This window comes from Cupressus sempervirens, chromosome 9 (assembly GCF_028749045.1).
Source record: "Cupressus sempervirens isolate cs-2001-9-10 chromosome 9, ASM2874904v1, whole genome shotgun sequence".
Taxonomy (NCBI): domain Eukaryota; kingdom Viridiplantae; phylum Streptophyta; class Pinopsida; order Cupressales; family Cupressaceae; genus Cupressus; species Cupressus sempervirens.
Window position 1 is genome coordinate 767,585,375 of NC_143126.1, and position 26,190 is coordinate 767,611,564.

The 26,190-nt window shown below is 35.8% G+C and overlaps 1 pseudogene across 1 annotated transcript in view; it reads left to right on the plus strand.

Moving 5' to 3' along the window:
* Window positions 1–1,732: 1,732 nt before the first annotated feature.
* LOC149540943 (uncharacterized) overlaps window positions 1,733–26,190 on the plus strand; it is a 56,263-nt pseudogene continuing 31,805 nt past the window's right edge. The window contains exon 1 of the transcript XR_016356538.1: window positions 1,733–1,923. The product of XR_016356538.1 is annotated as an uncharacterized LOC149540943 (transcript). The remainder of the gene's footprint in view (window positions 1,924–26,190) is intronic.

The window sequence follows — 26,190 nt, forward strand, 5'->3', positions numbered from 1 at the left end:
ACTGTGAATATTCAAGAATAAAAAATAATAATAATGTAGTCTAATTATAAATAAATTAAATCATAAATATTAATACTTTACTCATTATGATCCTTGTATTTTACTAATAAAATAAGATTAAAAAAATTTACATCAAATTCCAATTCCAATTCGAAAATGAACAACCAAACGCAAGAAAAAGATATTCCCAATCATATTCCGTTCCAATTCCAATTTCTAAATTGGCAACCAAACACAGAATATGGATTTGTATATTTATCTTCCGTGTCAACCAAACGGTCCAACTATCTTCCTAAAATGCATAACCGGGTTTTCAAAAACCTGGTTATGAGATAACCTGGTTATGAGAGAAATTCATCTTCCCCAACCTGGTTGAACTAAAAAAAATAGTTCCGCTTTTTGGCCAAAAAGTAGACTCAACTTCTTGTTGACACCCCAATCTAACCATTCTAGAAATATAATTACTCCTTTTATGGTTTATGTTAAAGAAGTGTAGTGTATCCAATATAAAGTTTTTTTTTTTTAATGTGTGTGTGTGTGTGTGTGTGTGTGTGTGAGAGAGAGAGAGAGAGAGAGAGAGAGAGAGAGAGAGAGAGAGAGAGAGAGAGAGAGTTAAAATTATATAGATGAGAAGATAAAGAAATGAACAAAACTAGACACTTGTAACATCAGATCAATAATCCTAACAATAATGTAATAGAACTACTCTTATGGTTTCTCTAAGAGTAGTATGGTGAATCCACTCTATTTTTGTAGAGAAAACATTCAAATTGTTTGTTAGGGCTTATGTTGATGTCTACAATTGTGTTACTTGCAATATGCAAAATGAACCTTTTGAAGATGACACATTTGTATTTAGGAAATGAAAGAATAAAAATCCTAATTGTGAAAGCTTTGTCATATATAGAAGGTTTTAAGCGACTTGCTCTACCCATGCTTTTTTGAGCTCTCTTTGAAACTAAGAAAGTGAGAGGAAGTGAGAGGGAGAGAGAGGGAGAGGGGAAGGACAAGGGAGAGAGATGGAGAGGGGAAGGACAAGGGTGAAGAGGGAGAAAGGGAAGTGAAAAAGGGAGAGGGGAGAGAGGAAGACACATCTTTCAAACTATCTAGAACTGTACATAATTACAACATAAACTCAATAATCTTATCATTCAAATTATAGAACTACTCTAATGGTTAATATTACAAGCTTTCTTCACCTTATTTCTCAATAATTTAATACCCATAAATTATCACAATGAGTTAGCATTATTATACATGGATCTACTAAAATTTTCAACCACGTTTGTATAGCTTCACTTTGTTATTATTATTGATCATAATATTACAACAATTGTTTGCAAGGTGAATATTTTTAAAGAACACGTAAATTAAGAACCAATTAAAATGTCAAATGTTTCATTGCTTACTAGTGAAGTTGGATGATTCACAAGAAGTACATAGCTATCAAAGTCACATAACGTTCAAATACCTTACTATTTAAGAAGATAACATTAAGATTCTACTCATGCTCTCCATTCTTAAATTTAATTGATACTAGATAACAACTATTCATCCACTCGAAACATTTGAAACTGACCTTAAATTTTATTTTTTTCTTCCTAATCTAACAAAATAAAATTGCCAATAATAAATTAGAAAATAACATTTAATCTTATAATATGATTAATGTAATTTAATGTAATAAAATTAAAAATGAAAGCTTTTTTAAGCTACCACTAAACACCGGGAGACCAAAGTTACCCCTGATCGAACGTACGCAAGGAATTTTGATTCGAAGATTGGCATTAAAAAACTAAATCGACAGAGGAAAACTGAACTTGATAAAGAAAAAAACGCAAATAAACCGTAGCAATAGGCGCAGAAACCTTCCAACAGGGTGCAACCCATTGTTTGACAGGAGCCTACTTCAATTTGCTTCAGGTGAGTTATCTCTTGTCTCACGCAAGACCTTCTCTATTACTAACTTTTTGCAGTTGACGCACTCTACGACTTTATTTTCGATGACAAACCGAAGTTCAATTTTGTGTCCTTAATGAAAACTAGTTTTCCTCTTGATCTTAATTTTACATACAGTCAACCTTAAGTGTCGTACCTTCCTTCTCATTCATAGGAAAATTACAAATCAGATCTTAGCACTTTTAAGTTTTTTTTTTCTAATAAAAAAATTCATCTTAGAATAACCCTCAGCTTAGATGCCACAATGGATGTGCATTTGTCCCGGTCAAATTTCATCTGGGATTTGTTTAAGTTACACCGGACTGAGAGATTGTTACTTGTTTGATTTTAAGCTGAGGCGTGAAGTTTGCTGATAATGGAGTTAGGTTGCATTCCTTTAAGGGTTATCTGTTTGAATAAAGTCGCCAATGACTTACACTTGATCTCAACAGTTAAGGTAGGACGCATCCAATTGAGGGGCATATAGTTGATCAAATTCACCAAATTTGAGGTACATTTTTACAATTGAGAAATTATATTTTCCTCAATTGCGTGATGAATATTCTGTTTAGTTCACCCAGGATTTGCACTTGACTGTGTCAATTGAGGTGTGCTGCAGCCAGAGGGATATCTATTCAGTCAAGCTGGATTATGTTGGCCTTGCTGGTTGAAGTAGATAGTGCCCAATTAAATGCCACATACTGTTATGGATGCAGAAGCATTAACCCAGAAACAATAAATTTACAATACAAATTAGATGCAAAACAGTGAGGAAAAACAAGAAGAATGCATAGATTTACGTGGTAAAACCTTGCCAATATGCCAAGAAAACATCCATCGGACAAGTACTGGTAATCTTATTGTTTAGAGGAAACACAATTACATCTTCAAACTTCACAGCTGCTGCAATATTTTTCTAAAAACATTAGATTATGCCTTCAAGAGAACAAAGATTTATAACCTCTTGAAGATAACAACAATCTTTCAACATAGAATAAACCAGATTTATTCCTTCGAAGATATTAGAAATTTCCTTTCAAAAGTGAAAAAAAAAAAAAAAAACAGTTATTTTCTAAAACCAAAGAAAAGTTGCTTTGACAGTCTTGTTTTTCCTGTTTTTTTGGTGTCATAATCTAACAATTTCCACCTTGACAACAATTTACCTAATACTTGCCCAAGCCTATGCTTCACCCTTTTTGCAAACCAAGAGAAGCCCCACTCCACTTCAACTTCTCTACCTGCACTGGTTTAGTAACATATCTGCAATTGTTTTTAGGTGTATAAATTTTTTCGAGGGTTATTTAACCTCCATCAATAACCTGTGTTACAAAATAGTACTTAATTTCAATATGCTTGGTTCTACTATGATAAGATGGATTTATAACCAAATGGATATCACATTGATTGTCACAAAATACAATCACATTGTTCTGCATTTTCCAAATTCACCCAAATAACCCTTCAACCAAATTGTCTCTTTACATGCATGTGAGACAGCCATATATTCTGCTCGAGTTGTGGACAAAACAACTGTATTTTGAAGCTTTGACATCCAAGTAATTGCTCCACCTGCAAGAGTAAAGACATAATCTGATGCAAATCTCTTTTTGTCCAAATCGCTTGCACATAACCACACATTGAATCACTACAACCATTATAGGTGATACAATAATTACTTGTGCCTCTAAGATATCAAAGTACCCCTTTCACTGCTGCCCAAAGCTCTTTACCTGGATTCGCCATGTATCTCTTGACAACACCAACTGCATGTGAACTATCTAGTCTTTACATACCATATGGTATTGGAGACATATAATTCTTTTGTTTCTGTAGTACTAGGATATAGACTTGAAGAAAGTTTAAACTAGGAAGCTAAAGGGATATTTACAGGTTTCACTTTTTGCATACCAAATCTTAGAGGATCTTCTCCACATATCTCTGCCGTGATAACCAAAGCTTAGCATGTTCCCTGTCTCTATATGTCTCAATGCCCAAAATGTGTTTTGCCACTCTTGTATCATTCATATCAAATGTCCTAGCCATCTAACCCTTTAACTTATTAATTTCAGACGCGCTTTTATTGTTACAATCTCATCATCAACATCTAACACTAAGATAATGAATAAACCATTTTCCAAACTTCTAAGGTAAACAGCTAAGTTACCAGATTCTCTCCAGCAACCCTCAAAGTCTGGTTTAATTCTGTCCAATGTCTGGTCCTTGTCAAATTCTGCCCAAATTCTCCTAGAGAGCCATAGATTTGCTGCAAATTCTGTCAGAGGAATCTGGGCAGAATTCGGAGTGAATTTTGAAGAATTTGCTGACCAGCAGCTGAACCCAAGCTGAATTTGGTCTCAAAACAAATTGTTTTTACTCTTTTAAAGTGTTTTTTTGCCTAATTTGGTTTATTTGATCCTCCCAACCCTAAATGTGACCACCAAAAAGGCCAAACAATATGGTTTATATGTTATTTATGCATTTGTGAGTGAAAATGAAAGTTTTCTTATAGAGGAAATCCAAATTGACAATTGGTGAAGTCCAAATTGACGATTATAGAGGAATATCTTTTAGAAAACTATGATATATTCTTTGAATCCAGGGCTTCAAATCTGAATCTCAACTTTTTATCTAGCTTGGTTAGAAATCCTCTAACCAATATAAAAAAATCAGATAACTGCACTTATCTTTTGATGATTCCTTTCATTCTCAAACTGTCCCTTGATATGGAAATATGTCCTATGCATGCAACCAAGCAAGTCTATGATGTTGTATGTATGGCTAAATGATGTAATTAATATCCTATTATATTGAAATATAGATATGGTTGTGTATTTTCCTATGTTGCTTTACTATTAGCAGAGTGGTGTGTGGATTTATTTGTTGTTGTACACACACACACACACACATATATATTTTAAAAAAAGATATGTTTTGGTATGGACGAACCCAAAACGAAGCCGAACCCAACCCAAAAAAATATTTGGACGAATTTCGAGCCCAAATCGCGAACCCAAACCCGTACTAGAACCCGAACCGGCAACTTAGGTAAACACAATGGTCATACCCACTTCTTAGAAAGTCTTGGCTCAGCATGAAGGAATTAAACTTCTTGTACCATTGCTTAGGCTACTGTTTCAGGCCATACAATGAATTATTGAGCTTGCAAACAAATTTCCTATTGCAATCTTGAACAAACTCTTTTGATTGTTCCACTACATCTCCTCATCCAAATCTTTATGCAAAAATGTTGTTTTAACATCTAGTTGCTTTAACTCAAGGTTAACTAATGCAACTAATGCTAAAATAACTCGAATAGAAACTATCTTAACAACTGATGAAAAAACTCCATGAAAGTCAATACCTTTTTCATGAGAATATCCCTTTGTTACCTGCTTTGCCTTGTACCTTAAAGCTTTATCATCAACACCCTTCTTCAAGTTGTAGGCACCCTTGCAACCTACAACTTTTCTCCTCTTTGGAAATTCTACTAGGTCCCATGTCTTATTCTTCTCTAAGGCTTCCATTTCTTCTTTTGTTGTTGTTTTCAATTTAGCATTTTCAATGCCATTTATTGCGTCTTGATAACAACTTGGTCCCCCATCATTAGAAATCAAAGTAACAAATGAAACGAAGTCATCATATCTTTTAGGAGCATCTCTGACTTGTGTAGATCTCCTTAGAGATGGTTGTGGTTTTTCCACACTTTCTTGTGTGTCTTCCAAATCTGCACCTTCACCTTTGGAGAGTTCTTCTAGTCCTCTCTTATCTGCAGAGGATTGAATTTTCATTTGAACTTCTTGATGATGTGGTACTTGTTCTTGTTCCAAATCAACTTCTACAATATCTGATTTTGTTAGAGAAGATTCATCAAATACTGCATCTCTGCTAATGATGAATTTATGGGTAGTAGGATACCACAATCTATATCAACTATATCGCCATAACCAAGGAACATTTCTTAGGTTTGGGGTCTAATTTTGGACGTTGATCCTTAGAAACAAGAGCATAAGCACAACAACCAAAATTTTTGAGATTTGAATAATCACAAGAACAACTTGTCCATACCTCTTTAGGACTCTTAGAATCTATTGCAACAGATTACCAAATAGCATGTTGTATTAACTGCTTCTGCTGACAACTCTTGCTGCAATTTGGTATTATTGAGCATGTGCCTTGCTCTCTCTAGAAGAGTTCTATTCATGCGTTCAACGACACCATTTTGCCAATGAGTGTAAACCGTGGTTTTATGCCTCACAATCATGGCAACGTCTATACAGCCACGAAAATGCACTTCCATACGAAGGAGAGGACTTAGTTAATTTTTTTAAAAGTTAGAAAAAGCAATGTAAAGGAAGTGCATTTTCGTGGCTGTATAGCCACGGGCCACAATCCCCACTTTCTTGCAATAATTTTAAAATTCCGAAGATGTGAACTCACCTCCATTATTTGTTCTTAAACATTTGATTGATCTGCGAATTTTCTTTTTGACCAAACAATAAATTGCTTAAATACAGTAAAGACATCAACTTTACTTTTAAGAAAATAAACTCACACCTTCCTAGAGTAGTCATGTATAAATGTCACAAAATATGATGCTCCTCCAAAAGAAAAAATAGGAAATGGACCCAAACATCTGAATGGATGTAGCCTAAAACACCTTTACTTATGTGCATTGTGATTACCCGATTTAAAATTCTATCTACATTGCTTTCCAAAGACACAATGCCTGCAAACATTCAAATTCAAAGTTTTTAAATCTAGAAGTAACATACTGTTTATTAGAACCTTTAGCCCTTTCTCACTCAGATGACCCAATTGTTGATGCCATAAACAAATAGATTTATCTGCTTCCTCGATACCGCCGTTGCCTCATTTATCTCAGTAGCCCCTTTTAGCCTATAAAGTTTTTCAACTTTTGTAGCCTTCATGACCATTGAGATGCCCTTTGACACTTTAAGTACTCCATCTCGACAAGAGAATTTATAACCACTAGAATCCAAAACACCCAAGGATTTTTTTTAAAATAGTTTTGGTATATGTCTTACCTCTTTGTTAACATCTTTGCAACACCATAAAACATCTTAATTCTAATACTTCTAATCACAATAGTCTTACAAGCAACACCACCATCAATAGATTGGTAAGGAGAAAACTAAGTCTTATGTGGGTACATGTGATCAAAAGCACTAGAAACTAATATCCAATAATCTTGATATTGTAAGATATTACAAATAGATAATACTTCACTAACCATACCTAAACCCGTCTCAATATATTCTTCTTCTTTTTTGGATCCATCATCATTCTCTTTCCTCTTCCAACAAGCTTTCTTGAGATGCCCTGATTTACAACAATACCAAATTTTCCTTTATCCTTTTTGCCTCTAGACTTGGATCTAGATTTACCTTTCAAAAATTTCCCTTTTTCTATGGATCGACCTCTAGCCACCATTGCTTCCGGCATGGAAATTTTTATACTAGACTTCATATGCACCTCTTTAGACAACAAAGCTTGCACAACAAAATCATGTTCAAGGGTGTTAGTTGTGCTAAAGCTAATAGAAGCAATTAAGTGATTCCAAGATTCAGGCAAAGAACACGACGATGTTACTATCATGTCTTCATCTCTGATTTAAAGCACCCTACTACCCAATTGATAAATTAGAGTATTGAAAACATTTAAATCATCAACAATTTTTATACCTTCCTCCATTCGTAGACTATACAGTTGCCTTTTCAAGTTGTTTTGGTTTGCCAAGGATTCTGTCATGTAGAGACTCTCCATTTGGCTCCACAAGTCTGCTGTTGTTTCCTCTTCAGCAATATTGAAAAGAACCTCATCCACCAAAGCAAACCAAGTTGTGCTAAGAGCTCTTATATCCAGATCTTCCCAGTCTTCATTAGACATATTTGTGGGTTTCTTTAATTTTCCAACCAATACCTTGTGCAAACCTTGCTGCACTAATAAATCACACATTCTAAGTTTCCAAAGTTTAAAATTATTCTTTCCACTAAGTTTCTCCACCTTGAATCTTCTATTAGAAACCTTCTTTGATGCTGCAAAATCAACACTAAAATCTAACACAGTCACTGCAAAACAAAACGATTTGATACCACTTGTTATGGAAGCGGAAGCATTAACCTAAAAACAATAAATTTATTGCATAAATTAGATGCAAAGAAGTAGTGAGAAAAAACAAGAAGAATAACAGAACAAATGAAAGTACATAGATTTACGTGGTAAAACCTTGACAATAGGCCAAGGGAATATCCACTAGGCAAGTATTGGTAATCTTATTGCTTAGAGGAAAAACAGTTACATTTGCAAATTTCACAGCTGCTGCAATATTTCTCTTAAAAATATTATATAATGCCTTACAGAGAATGAAGATTTATAACCTCTTGAAAATAACAACAATCTCCCAACATAGAACATAACCCTATTTATTTTTTCGAAGAACTTCATAATTTCCTTCCAAAAGTAAAACACTATTTTCTCTAAAATAAGAGAAAGATTGTGAATATTGTTCTGTTTTTCTTGTTGTCATAATCTAACACGTACCAATCAATTTTAATTTGAGAGGTCCAATCGGTAATCGTTATATTGGTTTATAGCATGTTGGTTTCAACTTTCAAACACATCAGTTGGACTTTGAGCCAGTAGGTCAATGTACAAAAGCCATGTATGGTAGAGAAAATCAAAAAATAGAGAAAATAATCTCCCCTCATCTTCATTTAACAAGAATTTAACTTCTTAGACATCTAATCATTAAAAATTTAATGGGAATAGTGTACAAAATATCAAAATGTATAGGAAGCCGTAAATGTTTAGAGTCTTGGACAATTGGCTTCAATTGTGCACAGTTGAGTTTGAGTGATATTTGAAGGATATGAAGTCTTTCACCCATTAGAACCACAGTTCTAGGTGCTTTTTTTTAACTCATGTGGGGGAGATCTTCCATGTAAATCTACTGTTCTTTAGAGTAAATAAAAGTTGCATTTTTCCCCAAAACAAGTGTAGTCCAATTGCACTATAAACTCTTGCCCATAGTTGAAATATCCTTGCAAACTTGTAAAAAAAACCATAAGATTTTGAATATTATTCATAAAATCACTTGTCTGCTCATTTGTTGATTTGCTGGAGTAAAAATAATTATGAGTTCTATAACTTTTTAGTACATTTTGACCTTGGCCAAGTCTCGTTAAGTTTTGGTGTGTCTGTTGGGACCTGTTTTGGGCTGCTCAGAACTTAGACTTGCAGATGGCAAGTTTTACAAACACTTGGGGCCTCATGATACTTAAATTTCGATGCTTGTGCATATTTTATTTTCTTACATTTTTAGTCCAAGCAATTATTTTGCAATTTTCTGTGGCGACGTGTTCTTGGAGGTACAGGTGATGGCCTTGATACTAGGATCTCTGAAGACTTGGTAACGTGGTTCTATGCTCCACTTTTCTAGAATTGGACAGACTGCTCCATCTGGTGCTAACAATGGTAAAAAGTTAACTTATAATGAAACAAGGCAAAGGTGGGGCAAAGGGCTAGGGATAGTCCAAGTTGCTGGTTTGGGTTCAGATTCAAATATGGGTTCGAGAAATTGGCTTGTACTACAAAATTTTGAAATGGGATTTAGACTTCTTAGTAAAAACAAGTATGAATTATATATGTACATATACACACACATATGCAGCCTAGAAGCATGAATTATACATGCATACATACTGTTAAAGGTTCTTGCTGCATTAGAGATCTCTATTTCTGATTTTTCTATTGAGATAATACCTCTATATTGTGTTAACAGCTGGAGAAGATATTTATGATAATATTGTATGAAGACATGTGTCATGCAAAGAGTCATGTGTTTGGAAATATGAAGAGACCTTTGGTTGTGATATGAAGGGATTCTCAATTCAATAAAAATATATGATTGCTTTATGTGATTAGTGATTGTATCAAGTTAAAAGCATTGTACTTGGACATTTTATTATCAATAAAAGAGATGTTTTTCTGGTGTGGCTGGGTTTTTCCCAGGATAAATTTGGTGTGTCTCTTTGTGTCTTTTTGTTCTTCATATTGATTACTGCTGTTTATCTTTATTTCTGGACAAAATATTAACATGGTATCAGAGCAGGTCGTCCAGAACCAGGATAGGATGTTTTGGGATTTTTTAAGTTTCACGATGTCCAAATGTTTGTCTTTGTTATTGGCAAGTGTTGAGAATTAATAGCTGCAAGATATATCTTCTTCCATTTAGTTTTCTGCTCTTTCAAACTTATGCAAGTTATGTTCACACCTCAAAAGCTTCAAAATTGTCCGTGAATCTCTGCTCTTGCTGCTCTGTTCTTACCGGATGTCTCCTTTGGCTCGTTGCCTATTTGGTCTGCATATAAGCTTGGTGTTTTGGCTCCATAAGTTTTCTAACTATGTATTTTCCACCTCCTCATCAACTTCTGGCATCATGTGTTCCTTTTTATGGCTGGATGGAGAAATTTATTTTTCTATATATGTTCATTGACTTGTCAGCTGTAGGTGTTCCTTTGTTCATTTTAGTAACTTGGTTTTTATCTACTTGTCATGCATGCAAATGACACTAAAAATCCAAATATTGTACCCGGGGTTTGAGTGTTCGTTCCTCTTCTTGCCAAGTTTGAGGAGAATAGCTTTTCCATTGCATTCTGATACACCTCCATCTCGATCACAATGAGGTCTCTCACCCCAACATTAGGTACCATCCTCTACATTCAATCAATGAAGCCCTCTATGAACTCTCTATTGGGATCCACATAAGATGGAGAGAAGTGAAAAAGAAGTACCCCGCCACATGGATGGGTTGGTGGAGCTTTTTGTTCCACCTCCTATCAATAATTTTCCATATGGGGTCAAATTTGAGGCTGTCCCCCTTGCACTAATGTTTTACAGACTCTTTTTCCCTATCCATGGCTTCATAAAGATACCCAATTGGGGTTTCCTCCCCATCTACTACGTGGAGAACTTTAACCAAGGACTTTGTCACCTACAATTGAAAAGTAGAAAAGATTATCATTAATCAGAGACTAGAGCTAGAAATTAATAATGAAAGACTTGATTATTGAATACAACAAAATTAAATATTCAACTTTTGAAGCTTCCAAGTTACCTTCTTGTCAAAGACTATGTATGCGACACTCTGTCCATCAGGATTTTTGGAATAGCTTCAGTTTAGCCATTTTGGACTCACAAACAATTGCTTCAAACCAACTCCTTCCCATTTTGGACTCAAAGAACTAATTACACCTTTCAATGTTGAGAAAATTGTTACAGATCTTGCAGTAGTAGGTCTAACCAACTCCTTCCCATGGGTGAATTCTCTCATCAAACGGACAACCCAAGGGTGGTTGTAGATGTATTTTTTTCTATCTTGCATCCTCTACCACCAATCTCACCCAATCCAATTTTCCTATATCCTCCAAAAGAAGGTCAAGGACATGCACATCACAAGGAGATGAATAAAGTGTGCTATAATTATCTTGGAGGATCCTACTCGCTGCCACAAATGCTGTTGCATTGTTGGTTATTATTTGCACCACATTTGCAACCCCCACTTCTATCACAACTTGCTTTAACATTAGATCCAAAGAGTTTCAGTTGTCTTTATTTTGTTCAAGGCATTCAAGGATTTCAAAAATATCACTTAATCTTTGCAAGAAATGAAAAAAATGATGCTATGGTTTCTTGCATCCATCCACCTGTCTGAAAGTATGGCACAACCAAACTGTTTTCATTGTAATTTTTGATCATCAACCACATCTTTAGCCCTAGAAAAAACATCTTTGAGCAAGCTACAAGCACGAAATTAAGTTGACATTAAGTACACAACTTTGATAAAAAAAACTTATATTGAACAAAAACAAGTAAATCGTTAAAATGTAAAACATTTAAAAAATAAAACAAGTGAACTAACCTTCCTTTCAAGTCTTTAGGAGTAGGCGCCTTGTAGCCTTTTCCCACCATAGTAATTTCTGTCACAATATTCAGCCAATAGGGACTAGGCGCAACATTGAACAGGATGTTATTAATTACCAAAAATCAACACATTGAATGTCAACTTGCCGATGCACTTTGTTGATCCACCTAGTACTCTCCAGTGATGGTTGTACTTTAGGAGTGTTTCCGTCCACAAAAAAACCATCTATAGAAGATGTGTGTAGCGGTGGTCTACTGAAATCAGCAGAAATGAAAGTCATGGGAATGGTAGATTTGCAGATCCGTGTGCCACATTGAGAGGTCACTATGCCCTCAAGCTATGTTCCACAGAGTTTCCTGGACACGTACATTTTAGGGCATGAGGATGTGTTTCTAGTACGGGTATGACTCACAACCAAAATCGACTATTAAAAAAAAAGGAGAATTTCTATATATATATAGAGATAATTCAAATAATGCATATCATAACATTGATAAACCATTCACTATAGACACTTTAGAAGCTCAATACATAGCAAATTAATAGAGTTCAAATACTTTCATTGTAAAAATATGGTATCCATATAGAAAAAAAGCCCAAAGGCTCCAAGTTTCATGCATGAAATGACATAAAATATTGAAACGTAACAATAGACATTCCATTATAGCTAAATACTTAATAGTAAACAATAACATAGAAGTCCAACTCCATAATTAGTTGTCCATAATAATATTAAAGTTTAAATACTATAACTAAACTACTAAACTGTAAATATTGAAGTTCGCAATAATAGATAACTATCCATAATTGGTAGATGGTATGTCTAAGAGTCTAAATCAAGTAAAATTGATGCCATAACCTCCTCTTCCAACTATTTTTCTCTCCTTGATCAGCTACTCCTCTTTCCATGCTTCTCCTTTGTGAATGTGAAAATGAATTTCTTTTTCATTTTTTGGTTATTTATGCTTAGATTAGGTATTGATATTGTTAAATATGGTTTGGGTGTCTTTGGGGACTAGCCAACCTTTTTACCAAATTTAAAATATCTTTTTTTTTAACACTAGTAGTCCAAAAATGGCTTGAGCCATAGGGGATGGCTAGAGCTACTTGGGAGAGGTAGGGGACTTCTAGCCGTACCCCTGTACCCTGTTGCCTTTGAAACTGCCATTTCAAAAGAGTCCCCTTTTTCTGGAAAAAATGAAACAAATTTTTGGAATGGGAAATTCCTGTCCCCGCGTCCTTGTACGATCCTTGGGATGGGTGCAGGGGAAATATAGCAGGGGATGCATCCTCATGGAGCATTGCCCTCAAGTGCTTCTTCTCTTCCTCAAGGTTTGCTACAATACCTAGTCACAATTAAGATGATTTAATTATAAAATGATCATTGTTTTAGAAAAAATTAGATTGTAAACAATTGACGGTGATTGTAGAATAATAAATGATTTTTAAAAAGGAGATACTGTGAGTCTTGAGATACCTTGTGATTCAGAAATTGCTGCCCTCATGGTCAATTTTCCCTTTCCCTTTGCAACTTTTTCTCTTCTTGGGCACATAGTAAGGCATTCATCTCTCTTTATTTCAGACGTGGTGTTGTCACAAATCCTTGTGTTACGCTTTGTGATCCCTCCAAGGTGGTATTTCAAATGAGATATGTCTCCACTAGCAACTTTTTTACATTTTATGCATATCACACTATTTTAGTTGGGTCCTTCAAAAACATATTTCCATTCCTTGTCTCTACCCCTTTAGGGCGAATTCCTACATATCTTGATGGACATGCATCTACTGGGGCATTGATAGACCTAGTTATAGAGGCATCCATATTTGCCATTTTGATGAAGAATCAACCTACACATGTCCCATACAAAATGAGGGCACACATTTAGAATAAAAAAATTTAGAAACAAACTAAGTTAGTTTAAAACTTTAGATAAGTTTAAACATAGCTGAAACTTGAAAGAAAATAACAAGAAAAAAGTGTTAGATTATGAATTTTTCTAGAAAACTATTAAAATTTGCAAAATTTGCTAAACTTGGTGGTAGATCTTATTCAATAACTTCTAGAGTTAGACTCGATTGGAAATGGTATGAGAGAGTTTGTGTAAACTTGGATGCATTTAATTCAAGACAAAATGGTTTTAAAACAAAAGAGAAAAAATCCTGAAAAATTACTCGTGAATCTGAATTCACTTGAAAGAACTCTTCGAATCTGCTCCAAATCCAACAAATTGATGTAGATGGCTGCAAATGATGGTCTTTCTCCAAAAGTTTTCTGCCCTCTCAAAAATCGCTCTATGAATGAAAACAACAATAATGGGTGCTTGCTGGGCTGTCACAGACCAATTTACTGGTGTGAGTGATATTTTGGCAGAATCCGCAATAAGCTCATATAATATTGCCAATATTTTGCAGATATATAGGCATTACTTGGCGATAAATTGCCAATTTATAGGTGATATTTAGGGGTGATATCTTGGGTTAATTTATGGCCTGTTCTAATTTATCACGGTAAGACAACTTATCGCTTATGTATCGATGATAAGTTGATCTCTGAGTCGCACGACATAACATATTCTTCCAAAGAAGAATGCTTTTGGTGCTCTATTTCATCTCCTTGAGGTCTCCAATGTCCTGACGATGGTTCATAGAGTGTGACTTGAAACATTGACTTAAAAATTTGTACACAATCAAGATCCCGAAGCCTAAAGAATAAATGATTCTTTCTTGTTTGTTGGCAGTAGTGTTGGCCATCCAGTACTCTTAAACAACAAAAATAGCATTCTTCATCATCTCCATCTGTAAATCCCAGCCATTAGTGTGCACATTTCTACAGGTGATTTCTTATGCTTCTTACATAATTGTCGCTTCTTCACTTCATTTAAATCACAATAAGTGGAGAAATGCCTTTTACTAAGATCTTGTCATTTATTTCTAAATGTTGATTAAAGCCATTCATAGTGTGTGACTCCCACAACTTCAGCCAGTATAGTCATGTGGCCTTACAAAGGTTTTATAATCCAAGGAAATCACTTTTGTTTGAGTATGGGATTTCTGCAATAAGATCTCTTCTTCTTGAATGTACAACAAGCAGTAATTGTATAACAGTATCAAATTGGGCATCAAATACTACATTCTACGTATCATACTTCAATATGTGAGCTTTTTCAATATAAGTGGTCTGGCTCAGTTTTATTGGCAAACAACAAACTAATGTTGGGATCTTGGGATCACACCTTAAGGTCTGTAATATCATCAACTGCAAGCTTAAGAACACGTGTCTGAGAATTATCTTTGGTTTTCTTTTATGCACTGATGGTGATGGATTTCTTGCCACTATCCATTTAAGTTTGGATCTTGCTGTCCACATCACTGTTCTCTCACGCACCCATGCAGGTCTGAAGTAGAAAAAATTGTTTGAGTGTATGCGGTGCTGAAAAGAGTTCATTATTGGCATTAGCTTCAATAGTAAGTTTGCAAAGCTGGATAAAATCTACATGCAGTCTCTTCCTCTTTTATTACAAGCTCCAAACCCTACTAAAATAAGGTGAGCTTAGAAAGACAAATACATAGCATGTCAATTAGAATGCAAAAATCCAACTTCAGTAACATGAATACCATCCAGGTGATCGTGTGCTAAAACATGTTATAGGATGACCACAGGATATGCCAAAATGAGTGGGTTTTATGATTCTCGTAAAACAGTTGCTGATTAGGGATAGCAGTGTGGATAAAAACCAAGGAGTCAAATAAGTTCCAATAGCCACCATGATGTAACTCTCATATGCATTTTTACTGGTGAGGAGTCAGTTTCTAGAACATGCATTTGCCAAATATTCTACTAATTCCACCTCCAAATATTCATTCAGCTTCAATACTTGATACCATGATATGCTTCTATTCTCTATTTCATCCAATATCACATTACATTTTTAGAGATGCATTATCTCCTAAATTGTTGGAGAGCTAGTATGACCTCATTTAATCATTTATTTCTATAGGAAAGTTGTGTTACAAGGTGTGCACCCTTGGTCTACTTGTGATGTGTAGCACGACGGTTGGTTTGTGACACAACTAAACTACTTATCGTTGATCCTATAAGTGTAGTGGTTTGTATTGGGCATTAACAGGTCGGTCTTTTGGTGAAACGACAACTGACAATTGGTAGCAAAGCCTAGGTTAGGGGTGCGAACCCTGTACTTGCGCTAGAGGGGGGTTGTTGCAAAGTGTGCATCCTTGGCCTCCTTGTGATGTGCAATGTGACGCTTGGTTTGTAACATCGCTTAATTGCCTCTCATGCATTCTATAGGTCTAGTGATTGTATTAAGCATTGATATATTAATCTGTTGATACAACAACTGACAAGTTGCTCTAATAAATTGAATAACTCTTCACACATAATATTCTAATATTTAAACTAACAAACGAGGTTGTAGGGTTCGAACCCTTCCATCTGGGTTCAAGTTCTTGATGGGTTTGGATTTATGCTAGGTCTATGGCGGGTGCACGTAGGGTCCGCACCATGAATTGTGCATACACACCAGTTTGCGGACCCTACGCTACGTGGACCTGCATGGATCCACAGTCCATGGTGTGGACTTTGTGTGCAGATCCTATGCTTTACAAACCATGTTGCGGACCTTGTGCAGACTCGCTACGAACTCAGGGGTTTTGGTAGGCCCTCAGACGAACTCGAGCGAACCCTAGGGACTCATGCGAACCCACGACCCATGAGGCCAAAAAGTAAAAAAAATCATAAAAAACCATTTAGTAACATGTTTTTTTCTTCTAACCCTACAAGGAGCCTATTAGAATACACCACACTCATTTTATTTCTCATAAAAAAAACCATAAAAAAACATTTAGTAACATGTTTTTTTCTTCTAACCCTACAAGGAGCCTATTAGAATACACCACACTCATTTTATTTCTCATTTGCTCTCTCATTTTGGCGTGTCCATTTTGTAATCTTGAAGAGAAGGTGCTAGAGTTTGATTGTGGAGTCACAAATCCTTCCAAGAATCATATTTGAGTGTTCTAGGTATGCATTCGATCCTTTTTTTTAGTTCTTTGATAACTTGTTTTATGTTTTTGAAAAGTTCTAATTTTTTTCAAGTTTTTCTATAAGTTTTGGTTTTTTTTTTTCATTTTTATTATAGGTTGCAACACTGACTAGTTAGAGTTCTTCCCCTTCTTTATCTATTCTGGTTAATGGCTCCCCTTCAAATTTCAATTTCCCGTCAAGAGGGTTGAGACAGGGTGATCCCCTATCCCCTATTCTCTTCATCATTTTGGCTGACTATTTGGGAAGACTTATTTTAAGAAAAAGATAGGACCGAAGTTTGCAAGGTCTCAAGCCTTCGTCTAGTCATCTTTCTTTCACCCACCAACAATTTGTGGACGATACTATCCTGGGGGGCGAGGCCACGGTCCAGGAGGCCAAAGAGTTCAAGGGCTTGCTAAATACTTATACCAGGGGTTTTGGCTAGGCTATCAATTGGGACAAGAGTTCTGTCTACTTCATCAATACTCCGCTAGAGAGACAAAGGAAAATTGCTCGTATATTGGGAAGTGGTATTGGCACTCTTCCAGCAAGTTATCTTGGTATGCCTTTGGGTTCCAAAGCCCCTAAATCTTTTTGTAATAGCATCATAGATAGATTCAACAAGAAACTTGCGGGCTGGAAAGGTGCGTCTCTCAGCCAGGCAGGTAAATGCACTTTGGTGAAATCAATATTCCAAAACCTCCCCACTTATGCCTTAAGCCTCTTTGGGATCCCGACTAAGCAAGCTGACAAAATGGAGAAGATTTAGAGTGACTTTCTCTGGACAGGGGTTGAAGAGCATAAAAGATATCATTTAGTTGCCTGGGACCATGTTTGCCTTCCCAAATGTTATGGAGGCCTTGGTATTAGAAAAATTAGACATCTTATCAATGCCCTTCTAGCCAAACAAATCTAGCGCATCTTTCAGAGTACAGGGGAATGGAAGGAAATCATGATTGAAAAGTATCTGAGAAGGTAGTCACTTAGCCTTTTGCTTCATGAGGCTGATATCCCTCAAGGATCTTACATATGGAATGGGATCCTAAAGGCTATGACTTTGGCTAAGTCCAAAGCGAAATGGAAAGTTGGCAAAGGCGAGAATATCTTATTTTGGCAGGACGATTGGACTAGCTAGGGACCTCTTATTGACCACCCTAATTATGGTAGATGGGCAGAGCCATGCATAAGAAGATATGGTCTGAAAGTCAGTGATTACAGAACAGGTAATGGATGGCAGGACTTGTCTTTGATATCCCCGGTTCTTAATTCTTTGATGATTAGCCTGAATGCTATTCCAATAAATAATAAGGAGGATGAAGTCATTTGGGGAGGTAACTCGAATGGCCATTACTCTGTCGCCTCTGGATACTTTTCTTTGTGGGATAGAATGGAGAAACCCATTTGGGCTAAGGCATGGACCCTTGGTCTTACCCCAAAAACTAATATATTTTTCTGGCTTTTGCTCCAAGACAAAATCCTTACTCTGGACAATCTAGCTAAACAAGGTCAGCTTATCCCCAACAAATGCAGTTTATGCAAGCATGCTTTGGAAACAGTCAATCATTTATTTATTCATTGCCCCTATTCCTCTAATGTTTGGAACCTCCTTACCGGGGACTTTGGGGTCAGCTGGTGCCCTTCGGCCAACATTTGAGATTTCTTTAGCCAATGGAGGAGTTCACATAATGGTTTAATCTCCCAACTAATTGGCTCTTGGTCCCTTCTGCATTTCTGTTGGGGTATTTGGAAAGAGCGGAATAATCGAATCTTCAGAGATAGGGAATCCCCTGAGTTTGTCTTTGCTGAGAAAATTGAAGGTTTAATGAAGGAGAACTTCGCCACCACTAAGGAAGGAAATATTGAAGGAGGGAACAACAGACAAAGGAAAATGGAAAGGGATAGGAAAAGACAGGAGGTCATGTGGGCTTTTCCCCTTGAAAATTGGTTCAAGGCCAATTTCAATGGGGCTGCTAAAGGGAACCTAGGACTCGTGGGCAGTGGAGGCATCATCAGAAACAACCATGGGGGAGGAGTTGCAGCTTTCTCCTGCCCGCTCAGACATCAGACGAACCATTTCGCTGAAGCCAGTGGTGCTAGTCACATTGTTAAGCTGGCCCTGGCTTCTGGGATTGAGAACCTATGGTTGGAGGGGCTCACTAAACATCATTAATTGTCTCAATGGTTACGCTAAGCCCTTGTGGACCATTGTGAATATAATAGAGGAATTAAAGTCTGACTTGAGCAAGTTCAACAAGACCTATATCAGCCATGTGTGCTCGGAGGCCAATTTGGCTACTGACTGGTTTGCTAATGAAGCGGTTGCCAATAATGCGGAGATGATGTGGCATGTCGGCGACATCTTTCCGATGGCAATAAATAATTTACTATTGCAAGATCGCATCTAGGGAAGTACTAGAAAAATCCAAAATAAATGATGGAAAGATTTGCAAGATTGCATGTAGGAGGGGGAGTTATTAAAAATCATGCGAAACTCTTTTCAAAACATAATAGCGTGTACATACGACATGTTTTAAGGGTTGTTTTGAATACTACCATTAATACTGGTATTTTCAAAAACATCTTAGAGTTTCGCAGTTTGAAGAAGGCCGAGGTCTGTAAGAAATCTGTGAGCAGGTGGGGGCTTTTAGTATCAGAGAAAACCATGGTGGGAGAGAGAAACAGGAGGGAGCTGTCGGGAGATGCGGGGAACTGGAAGGAGAAACCGAAGGTTTGGCGCAAACTGGAAAAGGGTGGAATTTCTCGATTCTTGGAGAAGCTCCATGGTTTTGATGTGAGGATAACCAAGGTTATGGTGGATTCTTGGAAAATGGGAGAGTCAAAATTGATGGGGTCACCCACCATGTCAATGCGGAATTGATAGCCCAAGGTTGCCGAAATCCCTCTGGAAGGGACTAATTTTTTCAGAGATAAGAAAATATCGACAAACGCTGTCAAAGCTTTTGCGAAGGATGAAAAGGAGCTAAATAAGCTCGTCAAGGTGGAGTCATACTACGAGATGGAGTCAATCAAAAAGCTATGGAGGTATGTTCTCAGGATCATCATTGAGTATATTTCCCTAGACCTCAGATTTGATAGGATAAGAATGCATCATTTTGTCTTGCTTAATCACTTTAGGCATAGAATCAAAATTTCTTTTCCTTTTTACCTCTTTACCTCCATGAGCAAGGGTATCGAGGGTTTCAAGAGGAAACCCACCACTAATCTAGCTCTTCATGAGGGATTACTCCTCCTGGTTTATGAGTATCTGAAGGCTCAAACTAGGGGAAAATCCCTTGGAGATGCTGGGTGTGCTTCCGAGGAAACTGGGAGCTCAGATTCCAAAGATGTGTAGAGTATAAAATTGGAAGAAGAGGAGTCTAAATCCAAAGAAGAAAGGAAACCCTTTGCTCGCATTTCTTGCAGAAAGAGCCCGAGAGGTTTACCCCTCATTCTCCCTAAGCTTGAGCCTCAAGAGGAGGAGGAGGATAATGAGGATGATGAGGACATTGATTTGGAGGAAGAGGAGAAGGAAGAGGATGGTGAGAAGAAGGGGAGGGATAGTGAGAAGGAGGAGGAGGAATTTGCCGACGTGTCGGGGAATCCTAAGAAAAGGAAAGCAGATGAGGCCTTTGACACCAAAGACCAGATTCTTGAGATTCCTGGCCCTGGCCCCACTTCCTCCCCGACTGTAGACATTCTGGGAAAAGAGAGTAGGGAGGTGATAACGAAAAATAGGAGGAGGTCTTGGAGGAATTTTAATTTGAATAAAGCCAAATTGGGGATTGTCAGGGAGTCTTTGAATATTCAAGTGATGGAGGACATTGATGGCAAAACCCATTATGATGATCTCATTGATTCTGGTCTGGTTGTGATCTCAAATAACGCAAGGGAAATTGGGCTTAACCTTTTGAACAACGCTAGGAATAGCATGATAGACAATTTCCAGTCTATCAAATGGTTGTTCCATGAAATTGAAGAACTCAAGGGGAGAAAAGGCCAGGAACGTGACCAAAAAAGAGGCAGCGACCAGGGGCACAATGAAGAGGACAAAAGCCAGGATGGAAGCCAACAACATTTCAACGTCCAGGATCACAGGGCCGACCAGGAGGACAGAATCACCAAGGTTGAACAAAGAGTCCAAAGGATGGAGTTCTTCCACCAAAACCTGGCAAATTAGGTGATTGCCACATTGAATACCCTGAACAAAAATATTAACAACGTGGGTGAATCATTGATTAGTGCTGGATTTGGCGGGGAAATATAGGAGAAGTCTAACCTGGAAAGTGGGCAGGCTAAGGATTCTCCGAAAGAAACTAGGGACCAGGCGGATGCTTAGAACCAAGACCAGGAGGACGCCGACAACGGGAAGACCATAGAAGCTGCAGAATCCCTGCAGGTTCTCGATAAAGAGAATTGATAGTTAGGTGGTTGTTCTTTCCTAGTGTAGCTGGTTCTTTTTTGTTCTAGTCTTGCTGGTTTTTTGTCCCTAGCCGCAGGTGAGTTTTATGGTTGGCTTTTGTTAAGCTGCTTCGTTTATGCTGGACATTTCTGAATATTTCTATTTTTGATATGCTGTAATACTTTCAGGTTTCAGGATCTTTGTAAAACTTGTTTTACTTAATAAAAAATAATGACTAGTTAGAGCTTAGTGGGTAGGGAGGGGTCCCAAAAATATAATTGAAAAAGGTTCTCCTTTGTGGAAGTATACAAGAAGACTTCAACAATATCCTGGAGTAGGGGGGAAGTGGGGGGCAGGGCTAAATGGAAATATAATTTTTGCAATACCCAATATAGAAGCTCTTATATACCAAGTAATACTTCATTTTCTAGGCACTGAGGATAAAGGGATCAATTTGTGGGAGGGCTCAAAGCCAAAAAAGAAGGGGTTGCCACCTTCTCAAATAACAACAATGTTAAAATAACAAGAAGCAGCTGATAGGTTAGTTTCAAAGGGAAACAAGAAAAATAAAAAAAAACAAAGCACTATCATCACCCCTTCAAATAACCACTATATATCATCCCTTCTTACCCATACAATTTGGATTGTATCAAATCAATTTTTTTTAGTAAGGGACTCGATTACACTATGCTGGACAATATACAGATTTCAGTCTTGTACCATTTATTTTGGAGACGTTGGAAGATACATCCTACTTGTCAAACCATTGCCTGGGACCGATTGTAAACAAAACATACTGTTGTGTATTTCAGCGTCATCAATTTCATTCAGGGGTGATTCATAAATAGAGTAAAACAAACATATCTAGTAAACATCTACGCATCCTAGTAGAGTGATAGAATCAGAGGCAGTAACACAGTGAACCCCAGATTAATGATCTCAGTTATTGCTAATCATCTCTCTATGTAATTTCAATCAAACTTTATTTCCAAATATTATAATTAGCTTATTCCTAAGTGCACATATATCACCTATTCATATCTGGCAGTTGAAGTATAGAGACCGAAAGTAAACAGCTTATTCCTAGAATAATCATTTCCTCTAGTTATATCCAATCTTTGGATTTAGCTTGGCATACTGGTCAGAGATTATGAGCATATAAAGAATCATCAAATTGTCTGATTATAAGACTATAAGAATTAAAAGAAATATTCAAGGGAAAATACATCAATATTAGGCATGAATATGTTAAAGTGTAGCTTCAGTAGAAGTGAAGCACACTATATTAAAGTTTTTAAATCTGTGATTTCACCACACACACACACACACACATATAGTTGACTACGGTTATGTGTTTACAAATTGTCATGAAATTACATTGCAATATTTGAATATTGTATTGCAAGTGATTGTATTACTTATCGGTTTAGCAAACTGTCGGCACTATTATATAAGTTCATGGGCCCGGCCACATAGAGTCATGTCCCTACAAGCACATGACTCCCCACCATTATACATATTGCCAATCACTGGTGGTTGAGTAATCATCAATCACACGGCAATACATTATTTACCACCAGCGATACAAACAATTTTCTTAGTATAATATAGCTGATACATATACAGTTCAGTTTGTCAGTAAATAATATATATTGTACTTGGAATCACAAGTATATATATTCGAGATCTTCATTGTTATAGAACTGTAATCCAAATCAGATTCAGTAGCATATATATTATACTGATAATTCTATATCAGTATACTGAAATAACTAACTAGAAGAGTAAAGGAAGGTATCATTATTTCTTTATCAGAGATCCTATAATCTTTTATAGGGTATAATTTAGTGGCTAATTTTCTTAAATTGGCTAATTTTAGAATTTTTTGGCTAGTAATTTGGCTAATAATTTAAGATTTGATACAACTTAAATCGCCATAGTTATATAAAATTTAGTTCTAGAATATTTAAAATCGCTCAATAATTTATTTTATTAAAAAATTTAAACTCAAATATTCGCCACAATATTTGTTACATGAATAGATTTGAGTTACCTAAATATAATATCTTATTAGAGAAATTAATTTGAACTAACCAATAATTATCATAATTATTAGTTACTTTAGGGATATATCACCAATATTTATTTTTCACTATTGATTTAAAGTATATGTAACGATTCTCATCATATTCCACAAGGTAAAAAAATGTTCAATTTTGATTTGTAATATTCCATGGTGATTAATGAACTTCTTATTATTATTGAGATTCGTCAATATTTTATACAAAAAAAAATTATGATTAAAAAATAATCGCCAATATTAATCATATTTATAATTAAAAATTGAGAGATTCACCAATAGAAATAATTTTGTTTTTTCAAAATAATGAAAAATTTGCCAATATTTTATATCTTTTTTTGGAGGTGGCTTTCTTAAAGTTTACCTTGAATTCTTTTACATGGTATCAGGGCCATCCTGATAGAGAAATTCAATCTCAGAATTGTTAATTATCAGATTCTAAATATCTTCAATTCAAAATGGTGAATCACGTAAGGTTAGAATATAGACTTGAAGGAGCTTCAAACTTTGCATCGTGGAAAAGTCAAGTAATGATTATTCTATGAGAAATGGAATTAGAAGAATATATAGAGACAAATAAACCTGTACAAGAAAATGATCCAGATAAAACATCATGGAAAAGACACAACAATAAAGCCATGAAGATTATCATAGATTTTGTTAAGGATCACATTCTGCCCTCTATATCAAGTCTGCCTTTGAGATGTTTTTCACAATTAAGAATACTTTCAAAATTAACAACACTGGTAGATTGCTAACATTGAAGCAATATCCACTATATATCAAAATGAACAATGGAGAATCAATCACATCTTATTTCCTAAGAATTTCTGAGTTGAAAGATCAAATAGAAACTATTGGAAATCAAGTAGATGACAAAGAACTCAGCATTATTGCTTTAAAAGGGCTACCTCTATCTTGGGAAACTTTTATTCATGGTCTAAGCTCTTGACCTGATCTTCCTAAATTTGAACTATTAAAAAATGAATGCACTCAAGAAGAGTCAAGATTAATTTGTAGAGAAATCAATTTAAATCAAGAGGGAGACATTCAAGCTCTTCAAACAAATTATAATAATAAAGGAAAGAAAGGTAAATTCAAACAAAATAAAAAGGAATTCAACAAGTCATATAAGAAACGAGACTGGTCAAAAGTACAATGCTTCAAATGTGACAAATTTGGTCACACTCATAACTTCTAGTAGAAATCAAAGATGAAAAAGATGAAAACTTTGGATTCTATCTAGCACTTTCAAGTGAATTAAACTCCAACAAAAACACATGGATTATTGATAGTGGAGCATCACGTCATATCACAAGCTTTAGAGATAAATTTGAAAGCTTTGAAGGATACTCCTCTGAAGAAGTAACCACTTGAGACAATTCTACACACCCGGTTGAAGGTATTGGATCATGTTCAATTCAACTAAATTCAGGTATTACTCTTCATCTTAAAAATGTTTTATTTGTACTTGGCATAAAAAGACATATGGTCTCTATCTCCAGTCTTGCTGATCAAGGATATCGAATCACATTTCAAGAAGACAAAGTACTATCTTGGCCAAAGAATTCAAATATCAAGAAAGCCATATCCATTGGAGTTAGAGATGGAAGTTTATATAAACTTGGTAACCAACAAAATTTAGCTCTAAATCATGTAGTATCAAACACAAATGAAATATGGCATAGAAGACTAGATCACCTTCATTTCCGTGCCTTATCATCAATAAGAAAAATTGTAATAGGGTTACCTACTCTTAAACTTGATCACTTAGGCATTTCCAAAGGATGTGCACTAGGTAAAAAACACAAAAGGGTCCTTTCCCAAAAGTGAACACAAATCTAAGTCTGTACTTGAACTTATTCATATTGATCTATGTGGTCCTATATCTGTACCTTCCCTAAGTGGATGTCTCTATTATGTGATTTTCATAGATGACTTTTCTAGGAGAACTTGGATTTACTTAAGCAAAAAAGAATCTTTCGAAGTATTATCCAAATTCCAAGAATTCAAAGCCCTAGTTGAAAACCAGTTTGGACAAAAAATCAAAACTCTAAGATCGAATAATGGAGGTGAATACATTTTAGAAATTTTTAAAGACTTTTGCATTTCTGTTGGGATTAAAAGGGAGTTTTTTGTACCATTAATCCTCAAAAAAATGGAGTTGTAGAACAAAAAAATAAATCCTTTATTGAATCAGCCAGCTATTATGTATGATCAAAATCTTCATACTTCTTTTTGGGCTGAAGCTTCCAATATTGTAGTTTATATACAAAATAGACGTCCTCACTCAATTCTGGAAAATACAACTCTTGAAGAAGTATTTTCACGCATCAAACCAGACTTAAGTCACCTAAGGATATTTAGGTGTCCTATTTATATTCATATTCCTAAAAAAAAAAGAACCAAACCAGAACCATCTGGAAAGAAGGGCATATTCATCGGATACAATGAGCCAACCAAGGTTACAGGATCTATATTCTCGGACAAAGAACCATTGAAATTAGTAGAGATGTAAAATTTGAAGAAGAAATTGCTTTTAATCTTTCCAAGAACTTTGATGAATCATGCTTAGAACCCACTATTGAATTGGACGAGAATCAATCACTAGAGAATGAGAGGGAGAATGACACTGATCATATTACACCTTCCATTTCAAATTCAGAGAACACTGAAAATCCAAATAATAAAAAGAGACCACTTTGGGCCAAAAAAATGATAGAGGAAAATCATATAGAACCAGATGAAGTAATTAGAGAAAACAAAAGAACAAAGAATCATTCATGCTA